This window comes from Hemiscyllium ocellatum, unplaced genomic scaffold (assembly GCF_020745735.1).
Source record: "Hemiscyllium ocellatum isolate sHemOce1 unplaced genomic scaffold, sHemOce1.pat.X.cur. scaffold_253_pat_ctg1, whole genome shotgun sequence".
In the NCBI taxonomy this organism is placed as follows: Eukaryota; Metazoa; Chordata; class Chondrichthyes; order Orectolobiformes; family Hemiscylliidae; genus Hemiscyllium; species Hemiscyllium ocellatum.
Genome location: NW_026868125.1, coordinates 602321 through 628971, shown reverse-complemented (window position 1 = coordinate 628971; position 26651 = coordinate 602321).

The following is a 26651-nucleotide window of genomic DNA, read 5'->3' as shown; positions in this document are numbered from 1 at the left end:
AATGCCCTGGAAACCTGCAGCAACACATCCCTGCTCCTATAATCGAAATCTCCCACAATGAAGGCCAACATACCTTTTGGTTTCTTTACCGCCTGCTGCACCTGCATGAAAATTTTCAGAGACTGGTTAGGCAGGACACCAAGGTCCCGCTGAGAAATCCCGTCTCCCAATTTACAGCCATTCAGACAGTAATATACTTTATTAGTTTGCTTTCATAGTGAATAACCTCGCATTTATTCAAATTATACTGCATGTGCCATCGATTTGCTCGACTCACCCAGATTATGCTGAAGAATCTCTGCATCTTCGTCACTGTTCACCCTCCCAGCCAACTTGGTTGCATTTGCATTTGAGACGATACATTTTGTCTCCTTCATCCAAATCATGAGTGTGTATTTTGAATAGCTGGGGTCCATCAGCGTCCGCTGTGGCAACCAATCACTATTTGACATCACTTGGCCTAAATCCCTGTTTACCCTTTCTAGTCAGAAATTCATCCAGATGCTTTTATAATGTTGTACTTGTAAGAGGCACCACTATTTCTTTTGGCAGTTCATTCCATATTCGTACCACCCTCTGCATGAATAAGTTGAATCTTACATCTCTTTTAAGTCTTTCACCTCTCACCCTAAACAAATGTCCTCTAGTTCGAGACATGCCCATTCCAGGGACAAATACCTTTTCTATTAACACTATCCATGTTCATCATGCTTTTATAATCCTCTACAAAGTCACCCAGCAGCCTCCGGAGGTCCAGGAAAAAGAGCTCCAGTCTATTCAACCTCTTCCTATAGCTCAAATCCTCCAACGCTGGCAACATTATTGTCAATCTTTTCTGAACTGTTTCAACTTTCAAAACATCCTTCCGATAAGACGGAGACCTGAACAGCAAACAATATACCAAATATGGCCTAACCATCCTGTAATGCCCCAAATTGACCTCCCAATTACCAACTCCATGCTCTGCCCAATAAAACAAAGCATAACAAAAGTCTTCTTCACTTTCCTATTTATCTGCGACTTCAATTGTAAGGAACTCTGAAGGTGCACTCCAAGGTCCCTGTTCAGCGACACACCCCCGAGTCATTTCCATTGACTGTAGAAATCCTGCTATGATTTGCCTTTCCAAAATGCAGCACCTCACATTTATCTGAATTAAACTCCATCTGCCAGTTCTCGGGACATCTTATTCTGAGACAGCGATCTTTGCTGTCCACAAAACCTCCAATTTTGGTGTCATCTGCAGATAACTATACTTTCAAACCATCCATATAAATGACGAAAAGTTATGGAAACAACACTGATCATCGAGGCACACTACTGGTCACAGGCCTCCAGTTTTAATGGCAAGCCTCCACCACCAACACACTCGGTGTTCTACCTTTGAGCCAGTTCTGTAGCTAAATGGCTAGTTCTCCCTGTATTCCATGTGGTCTAACCTTGCTAATCAGTCTAGCACCAGGAGCCTTATTGAATCCTTAGTGAAATACATATCGAACACACGTACCACTCTGCCCTCATCAATCCTTTTCATCACTTCTTCAAAAAAAAAACTCAAACAAGTTCGTGAGACATTAGTTTGCACACACAAAGCCATGTTGTTTAAATAAAATCAGTCATTGTCTTTCCAAATACATATAAATCCTGTCCCTCAGGATTCCTCCAACAACTTGCCCACCACTGATGTCTGGTTCACTGGTCAATTCTTCTCTGGCTTTTCCTTACCACCATTCTGAAACAGTGGCACCATGTTAGCCAACCTCCAGTCTCCTGGCCCCTCACTTGTGACGAAGGATGATACAAATATCTCAGCAAGGGACCCACCAACCAGTTGCCGAACTTCCTATAGAGTTACAGGGTCAGGTCCTCGGAATGTATCCACCTATATGTATTTAATACATCCAGCACCTCCTCCTCTGTAGTATGAACTTTTAAAAAAAATTTCCCCATCTACTTCCCACATTCTATAATCTTCTATGTTCTTCTTCACAGTAAATATTAATGCAAAATTTTCAATTAAGTCCCCCCATCTTCTGCGGTTCCACATGTAGGCTACCTTGCTGATCTTTGTTTTTCGCTTAAACTTGTTTGATATGAGATAAAGATACCGAATGGAAATTATGACAAGTTTCAATCCTTTTAGAATTTAAAAAAAGGACAGTAAATCTGTGCAACACGCCTAATACAGTAAATGGTAAGATAGAGACACTTACCAGGGACACCAATGATAGCGAGGATGGGATAATAACCAGCTTGGATCACCCAAAGTACACACATGATCCGTATTGACAAGGTTGTCCACTCCTGAGAAAGCCAGTAAAGACCATAGGATATACTCCTGCCCATTGTCATTACATGCCAGTTTAATGCTATAAAACTATGATTCATTGCTGTAACATTCCAGTTTAATGTTGTTATATTCTGATCCATTGCTGTAACATTCCAGTCTAATGTTCTCAGACTCTGATCTCTTCTCTCCTTTTCTGTGGAGCTGCTGATCCCCGTTTAGTGTCGAGATGATGTTTCTACAGATGCTATAGGCTAGCTCATTGACAAGACTCTGGTATTAATAGAAGAGAGAAAGTCTCCAGCGATAATGTTAGAATCCATGAAGATTTGCATTAATTACAGTCACTGAACACAGAGCTCCAGTTAACTTCTTTCAATCTAACACCTTTTCTATCACAATGAAGCAGCACATTTAAGAGTCTAAATAGAAGACTTTGCGATCATTGAGGGAAGAATGGCTGGAAATAGTGGGGGGATTGTCCATAATCATTCTAACTTCCAACAATTTCATTATCAAGTTGCCTTCGAAATTTACAGAGTACGAAATCTGGAAAGAAAATAAGCTGTTGATTAGAAAGCATATTGTGTGTGTGTGTATACATAATACAAAGAGAGAGAGGAAAAAAAAGAACAATCTGGAGATGTGAGTGGAAAAATTGTGCATAGCGAGTTCCATTTCTTCCTTTGACACAATGGGCTGAAGGGCCCATTTTGATTTCGAGATGTTTATGATACATTGTGCTTCAGAACGAAATATGATCAAATGTTATTGAATTAAATTTGTTTAGGAATTATAATCCTATTGATTAAAGGTGAGTGAGAGTCTGCATATGCCATTGACCAAAAGAATATAAACACAAAACAGTGGGAATGCTGTTTATATAATGTTCCCCAGTCATCCGTGTTTGAGCAGTGCATTTTTGGAATCATGTCAAATAAACTCAATGCAGAGTCGAGTGATGGATTCTTGAGGAATGAGGAGCGAGTTCTGACAATATACGCAAAACAAAGAAGATTTGAAACAGTGAGCATCAACAGTACAATTTGATGAGAATGATTATAACTGCATTTGAAGCATTTTCAGAGCCAGTTTACTTGTTTGATTTGTGGGATAATGTGGTCATCATCAGTGGGAATAGTGAGAGTTGGCCCTATGCACACGGGAGTTTATGTGAAGGAGCAGTGATCTTATTCAGATGGAAATGTTACAGACTTTATTTGACAGGTAGCTGCTAAGATCATGCTTCCCCATTCCCGGGTGTCAGAAGTAGGCTGCACAGTTTATAGTCTGGGCCCCACAAATTTTAGGTGAAAATAAGCAGGTGTTTATTATCTCAAAGGTGTTATATTTCAAGAATGCAGTCTGGACACTAACGTTTTCTTAGTTTAAAGTCAGATGTGAGGCTGATATTCCAGGAGGGATGAAGCTGGTCAAGCCACTTGGTTTCACGCAAGCAGAACAAACAAAAAAGAATTTAGAACAACTTTACCATTGATAAATTTAGCTGATGCGATACAGCAACATTACTGCTGCATTGTTCCAATCATGTCACATCCCATAAACACATTCCTTGGCAAAAAGTCAAATTCAAACACAGAATCTTCGAGGCTGGAGAGAACATCATCCACAGAGATTTCAGAGACAAAGTCAGTTAGGAATCATTTTCTGAAGTTTGCAAGCTTCCTGGTCTCCAGCAACTTGTGACTGCCAGAGCTAAACCATCATGAGAATCAACCTGAACTCGGAGAACTGACCACTCACGTGCCACTGCTTAACTAGGTTCTTCCCTCGAAATCTCTGTTTTTAAGACTTTTCTTAAAAAAACGACAAAATCACCTCATTAAAATGGCAGCAGCGTCACCCTCGTTCCTTAAAAGAAGAAACACCAAAGTATAAAGTTGAGTTCATTTGATACTCTTTAGTCTTAATTTGTTAATACACTAAAGCATATATACATCACATTGACAATAATCATGCACACATTCACTAATACAGGTTATTTCAGTCTGTTCGCTCCTGCCATGAGGGCGGTGCCGAGTTGGAACGTTGGGTTATGGCTCAGAGAATATCTCCGGGATGAATGCATGAATCAGTCCCTCCGCCCCTTGGCCAAACACTTTAACTCCCCTTCTCACTGTTCCGAGGTCATGCAGGTCATGGGTCTCTTTCAACGCCAATCGCTATTCAACCGACGCCCGGAGGAAGAACGCCTCACCTTTCACCTTGGGACCCTCCACCACACGGCATTAATGCAGTTGCCTCCTTTTTCCTTAGTTCCGCTCCCCCCATCTTATCCCAGATCCAATCGCCAGCTTGGCACCAAACCACTTGACCTGTCCTAGATGTCTATCTGCCTTCCCACCTCTCCGCTGATCCTTCTCTCCTACCTACTTCACCTCCACTTCAGCTACCTAACGCACTCTCAGCTACATTACCCCCAGCCCCACTCCACCCCCACCCCCCACCCCCATTTATCTCCCAGCCAATGAACCTACAAGCCTCATTCCTGATAAAGGGCTTATGATCAAAACTTTGATTACCCTGCTGCTCGAATGCTGTCTGATCTGCTGTGTTTTTCCAGCACCATACACTCGAACAAGGAACATTATTGGCCACACCAAGACTTAATTGGCGATACCAAGTTCAAAGTCTCCTTCTCAATTGCTGTACATTTCTGTTGATGAATTTTCAATTTCCTGGAGAAGCATCTTATAGTTCTTTCTATCTTCTAGTTTTCGTCTTGTAAGAGTACAGCATTTACACCCACATCACTCACACCTATAGTCATCTTGAAATACTTTGCATAATTAGGTGTGGCTAATACAGCAGCAGTGAGTAACACAGCTTGCAGGCTGTCAAATGCTTTCTGACAGGGTGTTGTTCAATGAATTTTCCTGCATTACTTCAATAATTCAGTGAGTGGAGCAGCTACACTTTTAATTTTCGGAATGAATTTCCAAAATATCCCCCTCAGTCCAGGCAATCCCTTTTTAACAAGGTGTGGGAATTTCCGGAATAATTCTGTGTTTCACATTCCGTGAGGTCCGATAACATGACCCACGTACATGACTTTGTGTTTGACGAATTCAGTCTTAGCCAGGTTTATCACCCAGCCTCTCTCCTGAAGTCGTTCGAACAATTTGTTTAATTCTGCAAAACTGCGACTGACAAAGAAGTGAATCTGCACAGCTACAGCCTTTTCTGCTTCAGTTCATAGATCTCTGGACATCGGAGTGCATCTCGGAAAAATTAACAAACAGTGAAATTCACAGTTGACCATGGAGGAAACTGTTTTGGAGACGCACAGCACAGAAACAATAAGTTATAGTTTTAACATGTAACCTTACTTTATGTTTACGGTAGTAGGTAGAAGTAGTGAGTTTTTTTTCTTGATTGCATGATTTATTGAAATCATGCAGTTCCTTAAATTTTAAAAATGTAAAACACAAGTACTATGTTAGGCCGAAGAACGTTTTTAGAGCAAAAGACAGTCCTACTTTTTACCGTCTGTAAATTGTGAAGGAGAAAAGATGATCTTTAGTAGACTGATAGGTTCTTCTTATCGGATGTAGGAGTTTAGGGAGATTTTACATGTTACTCATAAAACATCAGATCGTTCCATTAGTTTTCATTTTATCAAAGTACTAACTTCAAATGTTAATAGATTCTAGCATATTGGGGCATAATTCAAACTGCTTGGGCAAATTTGAATTATTTTTCCACAACAAAACAGCTGTACAATTGGTTTTGACCTAGTACGACATTTTTACCTCGTTCAGAACAATTTGTACTGTGTTAGGAAATCCTTACTGTGTCTTCAAATTTCCTAAAAGTACAGTACACTTGCACTTTGATGACAGGATAAATAGACAAAGTATTAAATGGATATTTGACCGTTGCTTGCAAATGGGACGAGACTAGTTTAGGATAACTGATTGGCATGGATGAGTTGGACGGAACGTTCTGTTTCTGTGCATCACATCTCTCTGACTCAATCACTCTAAATGTTCTCACTATGTATGCCTAAAAATCACCAGGTTATCCATACATAACAAACAACTGGGTAATATTGAAATGACTTTATTGGTTCCTACTTTGAAATGTGGCTGGTGTATTTACATAACTAATAACATAACTTTAAATTATATAGTCTATTCGGTGTTTCAAAAACCAAAATTGTTTCTGGTCTTTGAGGTAAGGTACATGCGAGCAAATATATGTGTGTCCTAATTCTCAATACAGTCTTCCAAATGTGGAATCAGGTGTGAATCAGATTTTGTGTCTGTACTGACATAATCGTTGTGTACCATCTGGTTTTGAAACCATTATCATGCGTGAGCTCCAGTCACTACAAATCAATTTGATTATGTTGTCCTGGAGCATGCATTCAATCTCAGTTGTTAACAAGTGAGCCAACGTCAGAGGGCCGTTATGTGGCCCTCTAACCACCTGTTGAAGGAGCAGTGCTCCAAAGGCTAGTGCCTCCAGATGCACCTGTTGGACTTCCACCTTATGTTGTGTTGTTTTTATCATTAGACTACTAAGTCTACAAGGACGTTGCTTAAGTGGAACAGCACTTCATCATTTTCCTACATCATGCATAATTCAATTATTACTTCCCCGTTTATTCAAATTTATTTCCCCATGCGATACTACTAACTGTTTCTGGTCATGTTGATTTTCTACTGGAAGGTAACGCAATAATTTAATCCAATTTTGACAATATTCTCATTGAACAGTCTAATATGAGGAATGTCCACTTGAGAATCCTCTGAATTGTGTTATTCATTATGTGCTGTACGCAGTAACTTAGTCTCTTTTTTTTACTTTCCTGCCAAAATATATTTTGAGCATATTAACATGACACACTCAATAAGACTACATTCTGCCTGGAGACCTTGTCAAATAGTTCACCTCACTCAATCTCCCTTCGACTCGATAAAAAAATGAAACGTTGCTTTTAAGTTTCTTTGGAAGCAATGTTAACACTTTATCTCTGACAGTACAATTGTGAGTTTTTGATTTTTTTTCTGCTTCCTGTTTCATCTCATAATCTGATATTTTTAAACATGAGTGTTGTGAATTCTCCCACTCTATTTACCAATTCGCAAAAAAATGACACATAGTCCAGAGATGTGGTCTCTAAATTTCTCCTTCACCAATTTTCGTGACTCTCTCACCTCGTGCCCAAAAACCTCATCCAAATGGACTGAATTTGATCGATCTATTTATTGTAGCTCTAATGACAAAAAGGACAAACAGAATTCCTTCATCGCCGTCATCTGGATTCTCTTCATAAAACACCCTTAACATGGTCGTTAATGTCTGATTCCAACTTTCTCGTGCTCCCTGCGATTCTGGATGATCGGCAGTTTATTTGATTTGGTTTATTCCTGAACTATTCATACGTTTCCTGAATAACTTTGATATAAATTTTGACGCTTGATCTGGTGTTAACTCTGCAGGTAGTCCCTATCTAGTCAAAAATTTGAGCAGCTCTCCTACAATACTTTAACCTGTATTATTGCTTAAAGAAATGGCCTCTGCAACTCTTGTAGACATATCTATGATTGTTAACAAATACTGATTCCTACATATTGATTGAGGCAGGAGTCCTACACAATCAATTAAGAGTCTTTTTAAAGGTTTCCCAAATGCAGGAGTGGTGCGGATTTTATTACTGCCTGTGGTTTTCCAATAACTTGACATGAATGATATATCTGATAAAATTCAATTACATTGTTACGCAGTCCAAGCCAGTAAAAATGTTTTTGTCTTTTTTAGCTTGAGTTTCATAGCCTCTAAATGACCACCTGCTGGTCATTTATGTTCTCCCAGCAACACCAACACTGTGACCTCATATGGCGGACTTTATTGCAGTGAAAACACCGGAGCTTTTACCTTTTCTTTCCACTTCATTGGTTTCCATTTTACCCTGTGGTAAGTTATCTTTATTATCTTCACTGTTATCGATCTTTCCCTCACTAAGAGAGGCTTTCTCTATTCCCCAAATTCTATCCCCTATGGATTGATATTGACTTTGGAGGCTCAATTTTGGTTTACGAACCAAGTCACAATCATCAACCATTTTAGTACTAATCTTGCTGTTTTAACTCTCTGATCTTCCACTTGAGTTTTCCTTACCTCAGCAACTTTTGAACTCCTTCAAAATAATTGTCCCTCTAAGAGTGTCACATGTTTAATCTTTTTTTCGTTCCCTTACTCACCAATCTCAATTCCTTACCTGGATTCTTCCAAACTCAATGTACATTTGACTATAGTCCCTCCTTCGACTTCTGCATTGCTATCTGTAGGGTGCTGGCACAATCTCGTATGCACTTAAGATGGATTTCTTCATCTCCTCTTATGCCTCAGATATCTCCTCTGACAGTGATGTGAGTACCTCACTAACTCTACCTTCCAGCTTTACTTGGATCAACAAAACCAATATGGTCACTGGCCACTTAATTGTTTAGTCACTTACTCAATTAAGTTGAAAACGTTTCTACATTCTTATCATCAAATTTAGCAATGCTTGTGTATATTTGAATAGATCCTCAACAGGACTTTGGCAATGATGACGTTGTTCATCCGCTCCTCATTAAGCTGACCTCCTACTTTCACCTGCATCCTCTTACAGCGACTTTACTAAGTGCCAATTTCTGAACTTTAATCACTTGCCATTGTATTCTAGCCATTTCCAAACACTCCATTGGCATTTGCCCCAAATTTAGTGCCGAGCTATTGCTGTAATTACCTCTCTTTTTCTCACAGACAAATGCAAATCCAATGAAAGACAATCAGGAATCATTTGCTAGAGCTTGCAACCTTCCTGGTCTACAGTATCTTGTGACTGCCCGAGGTAGAGCAAATGAGAGAAAAGCTTAACTGGGGGAACTGGCCATTCTCCAGCTATTGTTAATCTAAGCTCGAGGGATTAAATGAAGCTCTTCCTAGACCGCTCAGCACCTTTGACTTTAGAAACTCTCCTTAAAAAAAACTCAGCTTGTTAAAGTAAAGCATCATCACAAATGTAATTTCTACTTTAAACAGATCTTTCCAGGGAGCAATGCAGACTTTTGATTCCTGTTTGAACACTGAATTAAAGGTTGTGTGGAATAGGGTTGATCAACTGAATGACCTGCATATGTTCCTATATTTGCACTTGTATCACACAGCTCTTAAATTTGTGTGAAGGAAAACAATTTCTAAATAAGGACTCTCCTTTTTCAGATTGACAAAAGGATATTCTTTTCTCCTGAGGACAATGCTGACTGTAAAATTCTCATTCCAGGAAGCAAGACTGCCTGGCTTATGGAAAGTATTTGAGTTTGAGCTTCACTGGATGGACAAAGGAGCCAATGTTATTTAGAACAGTGGGATGTTCAACCACAATCAGATCAGCAATGATCTCTCAAAAGTACAGCAGGTTCGAGAGACAAAATAGCCAATTGCTGCTCTTAACGTGTGTAGCTTTCTTAGCCAGTCCTTCGAGGCTGCTATTGTGCCCGAAGAAGATGATTCAGCCACCCAGGATTGTTACCCTCGAATAGAATATTCATCTTCTCTATAATGCAAGCAGAGTCAGGATTACGTAATTGAGCACAGAATGAGCCCTTTAAAGCTTCAATACTAACGTAGTAAAAATTCGGGATAAATGTGTAAATGTAAAGATCGAAAAGCTTTAATTATTGGAGAGCCACGGGTGTCAGTGTATCCGAATGATTTGGATGATGGTAGTGAATTTATAGGTGTTCAACTAACTCATGCATCAAGATGGCCATTCAATAAGTTGTCAAGTGGAGTATGAGACTCTCCAGTAGGACATCGGCAGGGAAAGTGAGTGAACAAGCATTCGTCAGAAACAGTAGCATTGCCTATATTATGGGAACTAGCATATTATGGCACAAAGGATAAAACAACAGGAAAAGATTGAAATGGAGAAACATCCCGGAACTTGGTGATCCAGAGAGATTTGTCTGTCCTCGTTGATGAATCTCAAAAGACGTTATCATGCAGATAGAGGAAGTGCCAGAAGATAATGAAACGATGCTTTGTTTCTGCAAAAGCTTTGAACTTTCAAACAGTCGTTTTCTTCGTGCATTGTAGTTTGATCTCCGTAACTGTAGTAATTCCCAGGGATATCGACCTTCACTCATTCCTGGAATGAAGAGTTTATGATATCAAAGTTTAGTTGGTGAGATCTGAGAATGAGCGGTGAATTTATTGAATCATATAAGACCTTCAGCAGAGTGTTTTGTGTGTTTATCCAATGGATACTTCTGCTTGTGAAAGAAACTCAATGTTGGGTAAATAGTCATTGAAAAAGATCTTTTCATTTTAGCATATTATAAAAATATGAATCATAAAAATAAAATCTCCTGACCGACATAATAATAAGTAGCACTGTTAAAGATGGCAGATGTTTCAGTCTGGAAACTTTCAGAGAGAGTTCATGACATTCAGTCTGGGTTCGAGGTAAAACTATTACATGTTGGAACTCAGAGAAGGAGAGAATTTATGCTGCCTGTGAAGCATGAGCTCACAGCCCTTTGTCTCTCTATACAGCAGCATGGAGAAGCTGAGAAACCAAAAGTCATCTTTCCCATTTGTGGTGAATTTCTGTGGGGTATGCGTTCTAAAAAAAACCCGGCAGCTGAAGCAAAGGTCATTCAGCCAAATACAACTGGTCAAGGACTGGAGTCCAGCACCAGCAGCCTGTGTGAGTAGAACCGCATTGCAACACTATCTAGTATTATCTGTTATTTCTTCTTGGTCATGAGTTTAACTATCATTTGTTCGAAGTGTTTCAAAGTAAAAAAAAAGTGTGGCACTGGAAGAGCACAGCAAGTCAGGCAGTATTCGAGGAGCAGCAGAGTCGAAATTTCGGTCAGAAGCCCTTCATCAGGCATTCTTGATGAGGAACTTATGCCTGAAGCGTTGATCCTCCTGATACAGGGATGCTGCCTGACCTGCTGTGTTTTTCCAGCGCCACACGTTTTGACTCTGATCTCTAGCATCTGCAGTCCTCACTTATTCCTCCAAAGTGTTTCAAAGATAACACTCTGAAGAGTTTTACATTTCCTCATTGTAGCTTTGTTTGGGGAGTTTTAGCTTGAAAATAACGACAATGTTTTTACTTAATATGTAAACTTGGCAAACTTGTTAATGCTGAACTAGATAAAGTCGGAGACCTGTATTTATTTTTAATGTTACCAACGCAGTTATATTTTAAATTGTAGTGATTGGTGGAGATATGTGACAAAAAGTGAAACAGGGATCCCTCTGAATTCAAACATGGAATCATCAAGACTGGGTGGAAAAATTCAGCATTAATCAGTTTAAAAGTGCTCCCCTATCCAATACGATTATATTATCAATACCAAAAGCATATTCCCACGTTCTTTCCTTTTTAATTGATTACCATGAAGATCTATTTAAAAACAAACTGCTTCATGCCCTAATGTGTGCAGTGTCTTGGCTTTTCTCATCTCACTCATAAACACTTTTCCCATCTGACCCAACATTAAAACATGTTTTAGACTCCCCAGACATTAAAAACATCCCGTTTGCACGTAATCTCTACAGTCATAGATTCAAATGATTATCGAATCCCATCAGCACAAAGACAGACCCTTTTGTGCAAACTGGTCTAAGCCGACCAAACCATCCATCTATGCTAACCCCATTTTCCTGCACATGGGCCATGTCTTCCTCAACCTTTCTCATTCAAGTATTAACTCAAACACCTTTCAATAGCTGTTAATATCCCTGCCCCAACCACGACCACTGGCAACTCAATCCAAAATCGTACCATCGTATGAGTAAAGAGTTGCCCTGCAGGTTCTCTCTTATTCTTTCCCTCGAACATTAAACTGATGCCCTCGAGTCCTCGCTTCCCCAAGAGTGGGAAAAGACTGAGTGCATTCACTCTATCCATGCCTCTTGTGAACGTAAAAACTTCTATAAGATCCCCTCTCAGTCTCCTCGGCAGTAAAGAGAAAAGTATTCGCTTGTCCAACCTTTCCCTGTAGCTCAGACCGTTGGGACATTGGCAACATTCTTGTAAATTCTTCTGCACGCTTTCCAGTTTAATAACATCCTTCCTATAGTTAGGTGACCAAAACTGAATACAATACTCAAAGTGCAGTCTAATTAACGTACTGTACATCTGCAACATAATTTCCCAACTTTTTTACTTACTGCCCTGAATCATGAAGGCCAGTGTGTCAAAAGCCTTCTTCCCTACCCTGTCTAATTGTTACTCCACTTTCAGAGAAGAGTGCACCTGAACTCCACTACAGTCCTTAACGTCCTATCATTCACCATGAAATTCCTATCTTGATTTGACTTTCCAATATGCAAGAACTCACACTTATCTGGATTAAATTCCACTTGCTGTTTCTTGGCCCACTTCTCCAGCTGATCAATTTCCTACTGCAATTTCTCATAACCTTCCTCACTGTGCATGTTACCAACTATTTTAATGTCATCTGCAAACTTACCAACCATGTGTTGTCCACTCTCATCCAAATCATTGATATAGGTAACAAACAGCAATGGGCCCAGCATCGACCCCTGAGGCACTCCACTAGTCACAGTCCTCCAGTATAAATGCATCCTTCTACTGTTACAATCTGCTCATCACCATCAAGCTACTTGGGTATCCAATTTGCCATATTGCCCTTAATTCCATGAGATTTAACCTTCAAGGCGAACCTTATCAAAGGCCTTTCTGAAATCTATCCAGACTACATCTACCACTTTGCCCTCATCAACGTTCTTGGTTACTTCATCAAAGAAATCTTACAAATTTGTAAGGCTGATCTCCCACGTACAAAGCCATGCTGATTACTCTGAAACAAACCCCGTCTCTCCAAATGCATTTCTGCCTTATCTCTCAGAAAACGAACCCACCACAAACTTCAAGCTTATTGGTCTGTAGTTCCCCGGCTTTTCTCTGTAGTCTTTCTTGAATATTGTCACAACGTTCGCTACTCTCCAATCTTTTGGGATCTCACCTGTAGGTAACAGTGTTGCAATTATATCTAGCCAAAGTTCTGCAATTTCTATTCGAGCCCCTTGCAGTGTTCTTGGATATATCTCATCAGGACTAAGACATGTATCCTAATTCATGCACTCTAATACATCCCATATCTATTCTAATGTAATATAGCATGTCTAGGAGAAAGTGAGGTCTGCAGATGCTAGAGGTCAGAGCTGAAAACGTGTAGCTGGAAAAGCGCAGCAGGTCAGGCAGCATCCAAGGAGCAGGAGAATCGACGTTTCGGGCATGAGCCCTTCTTCCTGAAGAAGGGTTCATGCCCGAAACATCGATTCTCCTACTCCTTGGATACTGCCTGACCTGCTGCACTCGTCCAGCAACACATTTTCAGCTAATATAGAATGCCCCCAAGTTATCACCAATACCTTCCCCAAGTTCCAAGGTATTCAAATGTTTCTCCACAGTAAACACAAAGGAGAAATATTCACTGACAATCTTAACCTGGTTCTGCACTGATATTTCCTCTTTGGTCCTTAAGGTAACCCAATTCTCACTCTAGTTATTCTTTTTTTCTTCAATATACTTAAAGAACCCCTTTGGATTCACCCTAACCTTCTCAGCCAAGACTATCTTGTACCTGCACTGTTAATAGTTTCCTGCACTGACGTTACGTGACTGTTCTGTCTATCACTGATTTACTTTCCTCTCTCTGTCATGTTAAACAGTAAAATTACATTTCCCACCAACTAATCTGCAGGAACTGCTCCAGAGTCAATGGAATGATGGAAGAAGGCAGCAATTGACCATGTATTTCCAGGTATCTGTTGACCTAAACAACCAGGAATGCAGGCCTAACATATTTAGCAGTTTATGCTAAGCCAAAACCTTCATACCAAAAATCAGTCGAGTGTGAAACCTAGTCATTTGCTATGCCCGGGAGTCAATCTTCTGTTTTTCAAAGACAGCAACAAACAGATCGTCCCGTGACTTGTTTTTTGATTCTCTATTTAAAATATGTTAGCTTTTTGATTTTTGATGTGAATGCGCTCACATTGTTTTACAACTTTTGCTCACTTACTGAATCTGTACATCATGTCTCATCTTCATTATGTTCTTAACATAGTTTGTTCTCTTGTGTATCAGCTTCTTCCTTGTGCAATGTAAGGGCATGTCATCCAAACTTTCAGCATCAATTTGGCTAATTTTCAAATATACGAATACTAACTTATGCTTTGACGAGGTGTTTCACAGCAGGCTGAAGAATAGGACAAAATACTCAAGTTGTCAGGGACAATTTTTCAGCGTGGGTAAAGGATTAGCTGACTGGCAGTAGGCAGGGAGTAAGGATGAAGAAGTCTTTTTCATGGAAGGTAGTCGGTGATGAGGTGAGTTCTGCAGGAATCAGAGTTGAGACCACAACTATTCACGTTATACATTAACATTCTGGACAAAGGAACTGATGGGATTGTTGCTAAGTTTGCAAATGTCCAATAGGCATGTAGCTGCGAAAGTACTTGGACAGATGAGGAGAATGGGTAAAAAATGGCAGGTAGAATAAAATGTGGGAACTTGTGAGGCAGCATCTTTGGTAGGAAGAATGGAAGGATAGACTGTTTTTAAAAAGGGAAGGCCTTCTATAAAATAGAACATACAACATAGAATATAGAAAAGTACAGCACCAAGCAGGCTCTTGGGCCCACCATGTTATGCAGAAGATTAATCCTAATGTAAAATAAAATAACCTTAACTACACACCCCTCAATTCACTGCTGTCCATGTGCATGTCCAGTATTCACTTAAGTGTCCCTAATGGTTCTTCTTCCACCATCACTGCTGACAACACATTCCATGCATTCAGAACTCTCTGTGTAAAGAACCTACCACTGATGACCCCTCGATACTCTTCTCCTAATATCTTAAAACAATGACCCCTCATGCCAGTCAATCCTGCTCTGGGGAAATGTCTCAGCTATTGACTCTATCCATGCCTCTCATTACCTGGTATACATCGATTCAGATCTCCTCTCTTCCTCCTTCTCTCCAGAGAGAAAAGTCCGAGCTTATTCAACTTTTCTTCATAAGGCAAACCCTCCAGTCCAGGCAGCATCCTGGTAAACCTTCCTTGCATTCTCTCCAAAGCATCTGTAGCTTTTCTATAGTAGGGCGACCAGAACAGGACACAATATTCGAAGCGTGGTCTCCATGATGTGTAGTGGATATTCCAGGAGTGATGCAGCTGGTCAAACCACTCAGCTTTAAGCAAAACACAATGTTATCGAAATTCTACAGCTGAAACACGAAGAAAACAGAATTTAGAATAACTTCATTATTTGAAAACTCAAGCACCTCAGGAACGTAACTTAAGCAATGAGCTGTTTCAATTCCCGTAACATCCCATAAACACACAATTTGGTGAAAGGTAAATGTAAACACAGAATCTTGCAGGCAGGAGAGATTTCTGAGATAAAATTCAGTCACCGATCATCTACTGAAATATAGAATCTGTTTCAGCTGCAGCAGTTTCTGTGCCTGCTATCGGCAGCTTCTCTGTTCCAAATAAACCAAATCAGAACGAAAGCCTGAACTGGGAGAACTGGCCACTCCTCCACCATGTTCAACTGGGCTCTTTCTGAGACATTTTGACACCTCTGCCGTTACAACTTCTCATTTACAAAAAAAGACCCAAGGACAAAATAACCTTCTGAAAGTGGCAGCATTATTACACTGACCTGACAGTGTTTGATAGAGAACAGTGTAGATGGAACCTTAACTTGTGTCAAAACCTTTCCTTTACCTGTCCTGAATCTGTGTGATAGTGGTAGTGCAGAGTGGAAAAAGGCCCTCGGCCCAATATGTCCTCACCAATTCTCCAATGCCTATCCCACCCAAACTCATTTCTCTACATTTACTCAGACTAACCCACAAATCCTTGAGAATTTTAGGAAATTTAGCATGGCCAATTTTCCTAACCTGCACATCTTTGGATTATGTGAAGAAACCCACACAAACATGGGGAGAATGTGCAAAGTCCACACAGACAGTCGTCTGTAGCTGGAATCGAACCCAGTTCCCTGGTGCTGTGAGGCAGCAGTGGTAACCACTGAGCCACTGTGCCACCCATGTTGCCCATTTCCTGGGAGTGTCTGATGGGGATACTGCAGGGTGATCTTTAATATTTAGCTAACTCCAGTCTATAACTAACCTTCAGTGTTCGATTGGGTTAACACAGTGTGAATATCAATCTGTATTAGATGTTGTGATTACGCTGTTCTGGTGGCTCCTGATGTGGATCAGTTTATGTGGTGTTTTACTTTTGATCTTATCCTGTGCTGTACCTGTCCTGGGACTGTTGGAGTGGGGTCGATATGGAGTCTGATTAATCAATATCTAACTCCATGCTGGACGTGGCCTGGAAATTTGAAACATGTCGTTTTAGTGGGAACATTACCCTGTTTCTAACCCCATGCTGTACCTATCCTTCATTGTTTAATGGAGGCAGTTTCACGGGTGGCTTAATGCATATCCAACACAATGCTGAATTTCGGCTGAGGAATACGAAACGGCTAACATAGGTGTACATTTATTCTGTGTGTAAACCCATACTATCCCTGTCCTTGAGTGACGATGTGTCAGTGCAGTGTGAGAGTTATTTCACACCTAACAGTTTTGTTTACTGTCCCATTTATCTAGATGAGTGCAGCTTCATCTCAAATCCATTAACACTCGGTAGCAGCAATGTGTACTGTACACAAGATGTACAGAAATTCAGGCAGGATTCGAACGCTATACCTTTACGCAGGATTCGAACACTACACCTTTCAAAATCAAGGACATCAGAAGGACAAGAGTAGCAGATAAATGGGAATACTAGCGCAATCATATTCTGTCCAAACCACTCCTAGTTTAGCAATACGTCACTGTTTATTTCGTGTTATTGTTTCGAGAACTTCCCTCATTATGTCTCCCTAAACACACAGACGACAACAGTTCAAGAAAGCAGTTTACCAACACCTTTTCATGGGAAACGAGAGAATGGGCAATGAATACTGACGTAATCAGCAACAGAATGAACTAAACTTAAACATATTGTCCAAGCATGACCAATATTGGCCAGGGAGATGAGAGTTTGTGCGCGCAGGTTGGTTGGGTCCAGTCAGTACCTTGCTTGCTGTGAACAACTGATGCTGGGGTCGGGTTGTGCTATTTGAAACAATACGTCAGTATTTCAGAGTCAAGGCCTACATACCTAGCATCACACAGACATTGACATTCACATACCAAATTACTGACTTGCGAGATAAAAGCAGCAAATATGTACTCGTACCGACTGTAGTATATTTGGACACAGTTAAATTATTGTCACAAAAATGTTAGTGTTTATATATTAGCACAAATACTCATACAAGTAAAAATACTTGTACATTTTTAAAGTCCTTATGCTTAATCATTTGATCTTGGGCGCATGATTTGAAAGTTCCTTATTATGATTTGTGCATTGTTTTGATGATATTCCAGTTATAAATTTGAACAAAACAAATGGGTGGGTTTGTACGAAGTGAGCAATCAAAGGCTTTATGACCTTCAGTAATAAAATGTTGCCGTTAGTGGTTAAGGCAATGCCGAAAACATTTACATGGAAATTTCCATTTATTTCCAAACCCAGCCAGTTGTTCTGTTCAATTTTACGGTGAGAATATAATGAAAAGTGTGAACGAATCACAATGAGGTACTTTGAAATGTTCAGTCTGGTTACTGTTTGGATACTGACATTGTGGAGCTGACGTACACTCAATATCGTTTATGAGGGTTCAATATAAGACGCCATGTGCTGCAGGAGTCCATCACATTTATAACATCTTCAGGGGGATTGGGTTCAATGTGCAGAATTATAGAGCTTTGGTGACACACTCGAAGTCATCAGCAGAGATAAAATTGCACGACGTGGTTGTTGGCAGGTCATTTATACAAGTGCTGAAATGTATGTGGACCAGCATGAAGCCCTATGATAGACATTTGAACAGGCTGTCTCATGCACTCCCTTGTTGTTTCGGGCTGTTTTTGTTGTAAGGGATAGTGTGAATAACAATCCAGCTCAAGTTTGGAAGCCCCCTGGCCAAACTTGGCTGATGGTCGGTATTTTGCAGATTGCAGTGGTGAGGTGTGATAACGCTCTTTCTGAATTCAGGCTTTCTTTTTAAAAAATGTCATGTGCAGGAAATTTGCTGACTGCATGATGGTAAAATCACTGATCTGAAAATGGTTACTACAGTCACTGAGTTGTACAATAATTTGGTGTGTACGCTGGTAATTTAAGTTTTGTTCACTTCAATTATTTGTAACGGAAAAGCAATGACGTTTGGTTTATTTTCAAATATGTAAGACATAAAGTGACAGTAACTCTCTATGATACAAAATGTAAAAGTGACCTGCCGTATATTTCCAACAGACTAATCAAGCAACACTCAGATATTGTCTGTAGAGCAGGATTCTGTGAACAGGACTATGTCTCTGGCAACATCACCATCCTCTCTGTCCCACTGACAGGGAACAGCCAGGCAGAGGGGGACAAATGTATACAATATTGGTATATAATCAATATAGTGCTTAGCATGAATGCTGGATCCTGTTGGGGCTAGACTGCTCTGTGGCACGTTATGAGGGAATCAATAGAAGGAAACACATAATTGATTACATCGTCACCGATCTGCCTGCTGCAGATGAACCTCTCCATTTCATATATTGGTAATAATTGTCACTCCACAGTCCTGAAAGCGAGGAGGGGCTATCTTAATTTTGTAGACCCTCCACCATTTTATGTAGCAATCTGTGAGCTGAATGGGACAGAATTTGAACAGATCGAGCAACTAACAACGAGGAGTCCATGAGGTGCAGTGGGCAATCAGCAGCAGCACAACTCATGCAGTCTGCAACCTCACAGCCCGGCATACTTCCCACTGTATACTAACCATCACGGCACGGCATACTTCCCACTGTATAGTAACCATAACGTCTAAAAATACCTCCGACTGTATAGTAACTATCAAGCCAGGGATCCCTTCCTGGGTCAGTGAAAAGTGCAGAAGGACATGCTGGGATCAGCACCAGCCAAACCTAGAGATGAGTGGACAACCTAGAGAAAATCTGATTGCCTTCAACTACAAAGCAGGCCAACTTGCATGCTAAGAAGCATAAACAGCCAGTTATGGACAGAGCTCAGTTATACCAGAATCAATGGTATAGATGTATCTATAAGGTCCTGCCACATTTAGTTATAAACGACAGTGGACAATGAATGAGACCATTGGAGGAGAGGGCTGCTCTCTAACAATGAAATCCCCAGTTATGCAAGACAGTAGCACATCAAGGAAAAAATAAAGCAGCTGTAACTGGAACAATCTTCAGCCAGAAGGGCTGAGCAGATGATCCTTTTCAGCCTCCTTCAGTAGTCCCCAGCATCGCATATCTCAATCTTCAGACAACTCAATTCACCCCACACAATGTCAACACATGGCTGGAGACAATGAAAACTGTGATTTAACACCAGTGATTGCCACATCTATAACCAATCTGATCCATTCCTGCAAGAACACTGAGACCTACCTAAAATATGATAAACAGCCCAAGTATGTCCTGTACATACAACGCAGGGCCTTTGTATTCCAGCCAGTTGCTGAAACATCGGTGCAGGGTCTACCATGGAAATGTGAAGGAAAGTGTCAGCAATAATGGGATCTATCAGCAATAACCTGTGACATTTAGTTAATGTCCCATCAGGCTCACTCAGATCCGAGCCCATTGCACGCTCAGTTTAAAAGAGGAGAATTCCAAACGAGCAGTGAGTGTAATTACTGTTCACATCAAGGCACCATGTGACAGGGTGTGACAATAAGAGCCCGAGTATAATTATACTTACTCAAAATCTAGGGGAATTACTCTCCAGTTTGGAATTATCCCCAGCAACAATAATGCCTGTTGTCAGTGTGAGTAATTATCATCAGCAACAATGATGCCTGTTGTCAATGTGAGTAATTCCCCCCCACAACAATAATCTGGTTGTCAGTGTGAGTAATTATCACCAGCAAAAATAAAATCTGTTGCCAGTGTGAGTAATTGTCAACAGCAACAATAATGCCTGTTTTCAGTGTGAGTAATTCACCCACAAAAATAATGCCTGTTGTTAGTGTGAGTAATGAACCCCAACAACAATAATATTCTCAGCAACACTAATGCCTGTTGTCAGTGTGAGTAACTGGAACTCCAGGAGAGCTCTGCAGCAATTCCTCAGGAAAGAGTGTCCGAGGCTCAACCATTTCCAGCTGCTGCAATGACCCTCTCTCCATCATAAGGTTAGACGGGGCAATGTTCACTGATGATGCCATTCCTGAAAGAGGCCATGCTGAAATGTAACAAGACCTGGAAATTATCCAGGTTTAGTATGACAAACGGCAACTAATAATCACGCCACATAAATATTAGACAAAAAGTAACAATAAAAATTCAAACCATTTTGACCTTCCTTAACATTCCCATCACTGAGTCCCCAACACGATGTTTATTAGAATCCTGGGTGCTATCATTGCCCAGAATGTGCCCTGGACTGGCCCCATAAATAATACTGCCTTTAAGAGCAAGTCAGATGCGAGGAAATCTGCAGTGAGCAACTGACCTGCTGATTCCTCAAAGGCTGTGATGAATTACATCCCAGGAATAACACAGGATAAAACTAACCCATTTAATTACTATCACTTCCATGACCATTCATCCACTCCATCACTGATGCTCAATAGTGGCGTTGTATACTATTTACAAGGTTCACTGCACCAAGCTTTATTGGAGAGCAACTTTGAAACCCACTTTAATCAAGAAGAACGAAGGCAATGGGTTCTTTGGAAAACCAGCGAACTGCAAGCTCACTCCTTCATACGGTCAGATGTAATGATATTTACTCATGAGTTTATAATTCCCTACTCCTCAGATCACGAAATCAGTCTGAATGCTGCAAGACTTAGAAAACAGCCAGGCTTGGGCTGACAAGTGGCAAATAACATTCGAGCCACACAAATGTCAGACAATAACCATCATAAACCATCCCACCATCGCTATTCAACATTCAAAGACAGTACCATTGCTGAATCCATTGGCACTAACATTCTCAGGTTTATCCAAGACTGTACAGCTGCTATAGTTAGAGCATCAGATCAGAAGTTAGGAAGCCTGCAGCGAGTAACTTTTTCTCCTGTCTTGCCAAAGTCTGTCCAAAATCTCCAAGGTTCATGTCAGGATTTGATGGAACAATCTCCACTTGTCTGATGAGTGCAGCTCCAACAGTACTCAGACAGATTGACACGATTAAAGACTAAGCAGCCCATTCGATTGGTCCCCATCCACAATGACATCCTCCCTCCCCACCGACACTCAGCAACAGGTGTGAGTACCATCGCCCTCCTTAGACAGTACCATCCACACTCATTACCACTGCCACTAGGAAGGAAAAGGGCAACAGTGATCATAATTCATTTGATTTTAACTTAAGTATTGTAATGGACAAAACAAGACTAAGTGTTGGAGTTTTCGTGTAACTCGGTCTAACTTTATTAAACTGAGAAGGGATTTCTTCAAGTGACCAGGAAACAATAACGAGAAGATAAATCAGAAACAAAGCAGTGGCAGGTATTCTGAGGGGAGATTAAAGTGGTTCCCAGGAAATGTGATCTCACAGAGTAAAATAGCGTCAGACTGCTAAATCCCGAGCTCTCTTGAAATCTAGGAACACACAAACAGAACAGGAAAGCTTACATAAGACAGTGGGAACTCAATACCCCAGAAAGCTGAGAGGAGTGCGGAATGTGGAGGGGTGAGGTCCAAAGCGAAATTAGGAAGCAAACAGTGTGTGTGAAATTATGCTGGCAAGACATATAAAACAATCTTTAGCAGATTTCTTTTCAAAACAGAGAAGGAAAAGTAAAATAACGAATATCAAAGGCAAACAATGGAAACCACATGTAGCCGTGGATGGTTTGTATATGGTTCTGAGTTTCAATTAAAGTTAAAACTGACCTCTTTTCCTGACCAAATTACAGTTCCAGTCAAACCTTCCCAGCCTCATTCTTGCCCCATTAAAGGCTGCTCTCAGTCAACTAATGTTTATCACTCTCAATTATTGCATTTCATTCTCTACCATTTTCCTGAACTTTATGATAAAACGATCACTGCACCCCAAAACGTTCCCCTACTGACACTGGATCCACTTGCCCCACCTCTTTCCCAAGGACCAGGTCCAACAGTACATACTCTCTTGGGCTGGACACATACTCCTGAAGTGAGCTGGTCCTCCATGTAATCCAGGAACACTCGCCCCTCATGACGCTTCACAACCAGTAACCCAGCCAATATCTGGAAATATTAAGTTCTCAATATAAGTAGTGCAGTAGTCTGTAGTATTGTCATCGCTCTCAAATGCCCTTGCATATTTATTCTCTCCATCCTTTCCGATGGTTTCGGGCCAACCGACTGTACCTCACAGTTTACTTGTATACTTTCTGTTCTGAAGCTCCAGCCAAATTCATTCTGTCCTTGGACGGATCCTCTTTCTCTTGGACTCTTTAACTAATGCTAATCTAAACCAATACTTCTACCTCCATCCTTTCCCTTCCCTTCTATCATTTTGGAATCCTTCATACCCAGCAATATTTAACACCAAGTCCTGCCATTCATTGAGCCAGCTCTCGGTGACCAGTCCATCAGATTACCACACACCAATCTGCATCTGGAACTCCCCACACTCCGAGTCTTCATGTCCATGTAGAGTACTTCAGATTAAGGCTTTCTTTCTTACTCCATCTTCCACGTTAAACATGTTGTTGTAAATTTGTACCAACTGCAGCTCCCATTATTTTGAGAATCCTGGTACTCTCCTCTACTATTCCATTTTGGATCCTGAGCACACGCCAAGTTATTTTCAATCCCTCCCAAACACCCCGTAAGAAATTTAGTCCCAGCTCTGTCACGTTAGCCCATCCAGTTTGTACCGTTACTGCCTTCCCCAGAACCAGTCCCAATGTCACAGAAATCTGAAGCCCTTCCTGTTGCACCATCATTCCAGTCACACTCTCATCTACCTAAAACTCCGAGTCCTGTTCTCACTTGCGCACAGCACTGACAGTAACCCAGGGCTTGCTACATTGGAGTTCCTGCTTGCTAACCATCCACCTTGCTCCCTAAATTCTGATTCCCAGACAACTTCACCCTTCCTACCCAGGTCATTACCACCAAAACGGACATGAGCTTTGACTGCTCACTGTAACCCAGATGAATGTCCTGCAGACACAGTAACATTCTTAACCCCACTATCCTGTAATTACAGACACGCCGACACCTTCTTCAATTTCCTGACATCCCTGTGATTGTTGCTCCTCCTTTCTTCTCCCTCCCCTCCTGTACAGTAAGGCTGCTTGTGGTGCCACAAACATGGCTCTGACTGCCCGCCACTGAGCAGTCAGTACCTTCATCAGCTTCCAAACTGGGAAACTGATTTGGGTGGGAGACACTGGGATATTCCTGGAGTCCCTGGCTGTTTCACTTCGATTGCTTGGGCGCCAATTCCCTTCCTTATTCCAAGCAGTCATGTGTCAGGATGATTTGTTCTGTGTGTGTGCGCTATCCCTCTAACTCTCAGCATCACAAAGTCTCTAGTCAGTGTCTGATCTCTATGACCAAGTGTTCATCTAGGACATGAACAGGGGCTATGAGTTCCCAATGCACCAGAAAACGTTTTCCTTCTGAGAAAACATATCTTGCCTTGTCGTAAAATGCAACATGCCTCAAGTAACTTAATTTATTACTTAGAATGAAGTTAACATCCGGGAAATAACAATATGGTTAAATCCCTTATTCCACTGTGGCTTATTGAGGGTAATTTATTACACTGGCTCAGAATTTCACATCCCCCTCATATTTCCGAGTTCAATCCTTACTTTAGAAGTTGAAAAAATAAATTTGCTGACTTACAGCAATTAACTGATAGTCACTAATAACGGTTTATTATCAGCCAATGAACTTACAGCCTTTTCTCGATTGGCTCTTGCACTTCTTTCAAACTCGGTGCAGGCAAGTCCCAGCAGCAGAAAGTTATCTCTGTGACTCCCAGGGAAGTGTAATCCTCCAGCTCCCACTCTATTCGGCTCCCTCACAGGGACACAGTCTCTATGACTCCCAGGGACGTGTAATCTCCCAGCACCCACTCCACTCTGCTCCCTCTCAGAGTCACCGTCTCTGTGACACCCAGGGACGTGCAATCCTCCAGCTCCCACTCCACTCTGCTCCATCACAGGGTCACCGTCTCTGACTCCCAGGGACGTGTAATCCTCCAGGTCCCACTCCACTCTGCTCACTCACGGGGTCACCGTCTCTGTGACTCCCAGGTACGTGCAATCCTCCAGCTCCCACCCCACTCTGAACCCTCGCAGGGTCACCGTCTCTGACTCCCAGGTAAGTGTAATCCTCCAGCTCCCACCCCACTCTGAACCCTCACAGTGTCACCGTCTCTGTGACTCCCAGGTACGTGTAATCCTTCAGCTCCCACCCCACTCTGAACCCTCACAGGGTCACCGTCTCTAAATCGCAGGTTAATGTAATCCTCCAGCTCCCACTCCACACTACTCCCTCACAGGTTCACCGTCTCTGTGACTCCCAGATAAGTGTAATCCTCCAGCTCCCACTCCACTCTGCTCCCTCACAGGGTCACCGTCTCTGTGGCTACCAGGTACGTGTAATCCTCCAGCTCCCACCCCACTCTGCTCCCTCACAGGGTCACCGCATCTGTGACACCCAGGTACGTGTAATCCTCCAGCTCTTACTCCACACTGCTCCCTTACAGGGACACCGTCTCTGTGACTCCCAGGTACGTGTAATCCTCCAGCTCCCACTCCACACTGCTCCATCAGTGTCACCGTCTCTGTGACTCACAGGTACGTGTAATCCTCCAGCTCCCACTCCACTCTGCTCCCTCACAGGGTTACCGTCTCTGTGGCTACCAGGTACGTGTAATCCTCCAGCTCCCACTCCACTCTGCTCCCTCACAGGGTCACCGCATCTGTGACACCCAGGTACGTGTAATCCTCCAGCTCCTACTCCACACTGCTCCCTCAGTGTCACCGTCTCTGTGACTCACAGGTACGTGTAATCCTCCAGCTCCCACTACACTCTGCTCCCTCACAGGGTCACCGTCTCTATGACTCCCAGGTACGTGTAATCCTCCTGGTCCCACTCCACTCTGCTTAATCACAGGGTCAACGTCTCTGTGACTCCCAGGGACATGTAATCCTCCAGCTCCTACTCCACACTGCTCCCTCACATGGTCACCGTCTCTGTGACACCCAGGCACGATTATGCCTCGATCCTCAGTGCTGATTGATATCTCCCACGTGTGGGTCAGCGTCAAGCTCCTGCTCCATGTTGCTCGCTCACATATTCACTCCCACTGTGACTCAGTCCTGATTTCGAGCCTCCTGCTCTGCTGCTTCTCCAACTCCAAGTCTCAGTCGGCCTCGATCCTCGTTGCTGATTTATATTCTCCCGGTCTGTGCTGCTCTCTCTCATATTCTCTTCCTTTGTAACTCCCAGCTCATGATAGGCCTCAAATCTCAGCTGAGATTTATAACATCCAATTCCGCACTGCTCTCTTACAGGATCGCCGTTGGTCCTGGAAGACAGTGAAAAAGATGAGGATTAGACAGAGCAGAGGATGTTACAGTAATTGAACGAGCTGTATGGGATGGAACAGGTTATCTAGGGAGGTATACAGACCTGCAGTGCCTAAAGCAGGTTACTGGAAGATACAGCGAGAGTTGCAGGCGCTGAAGACAGCAAAAGAAATAGAGAGACAATTGCTTGTTTATGACGGAACTTGAAGAGACTAAAAGGCTTTTTCTGAGCTGCTTACGGAGATGTATAGACTTTAACAAATGCAAAATAAGAGCCAGCAAGTGTTGAATGGTACTGGAGACTTTTGGATGTTACAGAGTTCGAAGACTTGCAGTAACTGGGGGGAATATAAACTTTTGGAGTTCTGGTGGTGTTCAAGGACCCCCAGGACATGAGGACGTGCAGAGAATGGGAGCATTCCAAATAGTGGGATTGTAGGGACTGGAAGTCCTGAGATGGATAAGGAGGATGAAAAGTGCCAATTTAGCACACGCAACCATTGTAATTATAGAGATTTAAGGAAGGGAACCTGTGCTGTAATTGATTACAGTTATATGGAGAGTTACAGGAGCTGAAGGGGCTACGAATTTAAAAATGGAGTGATTTTAGGTGATCAGAATTTAAACAAGATTAAATAAATTTTAGTGATCTCCA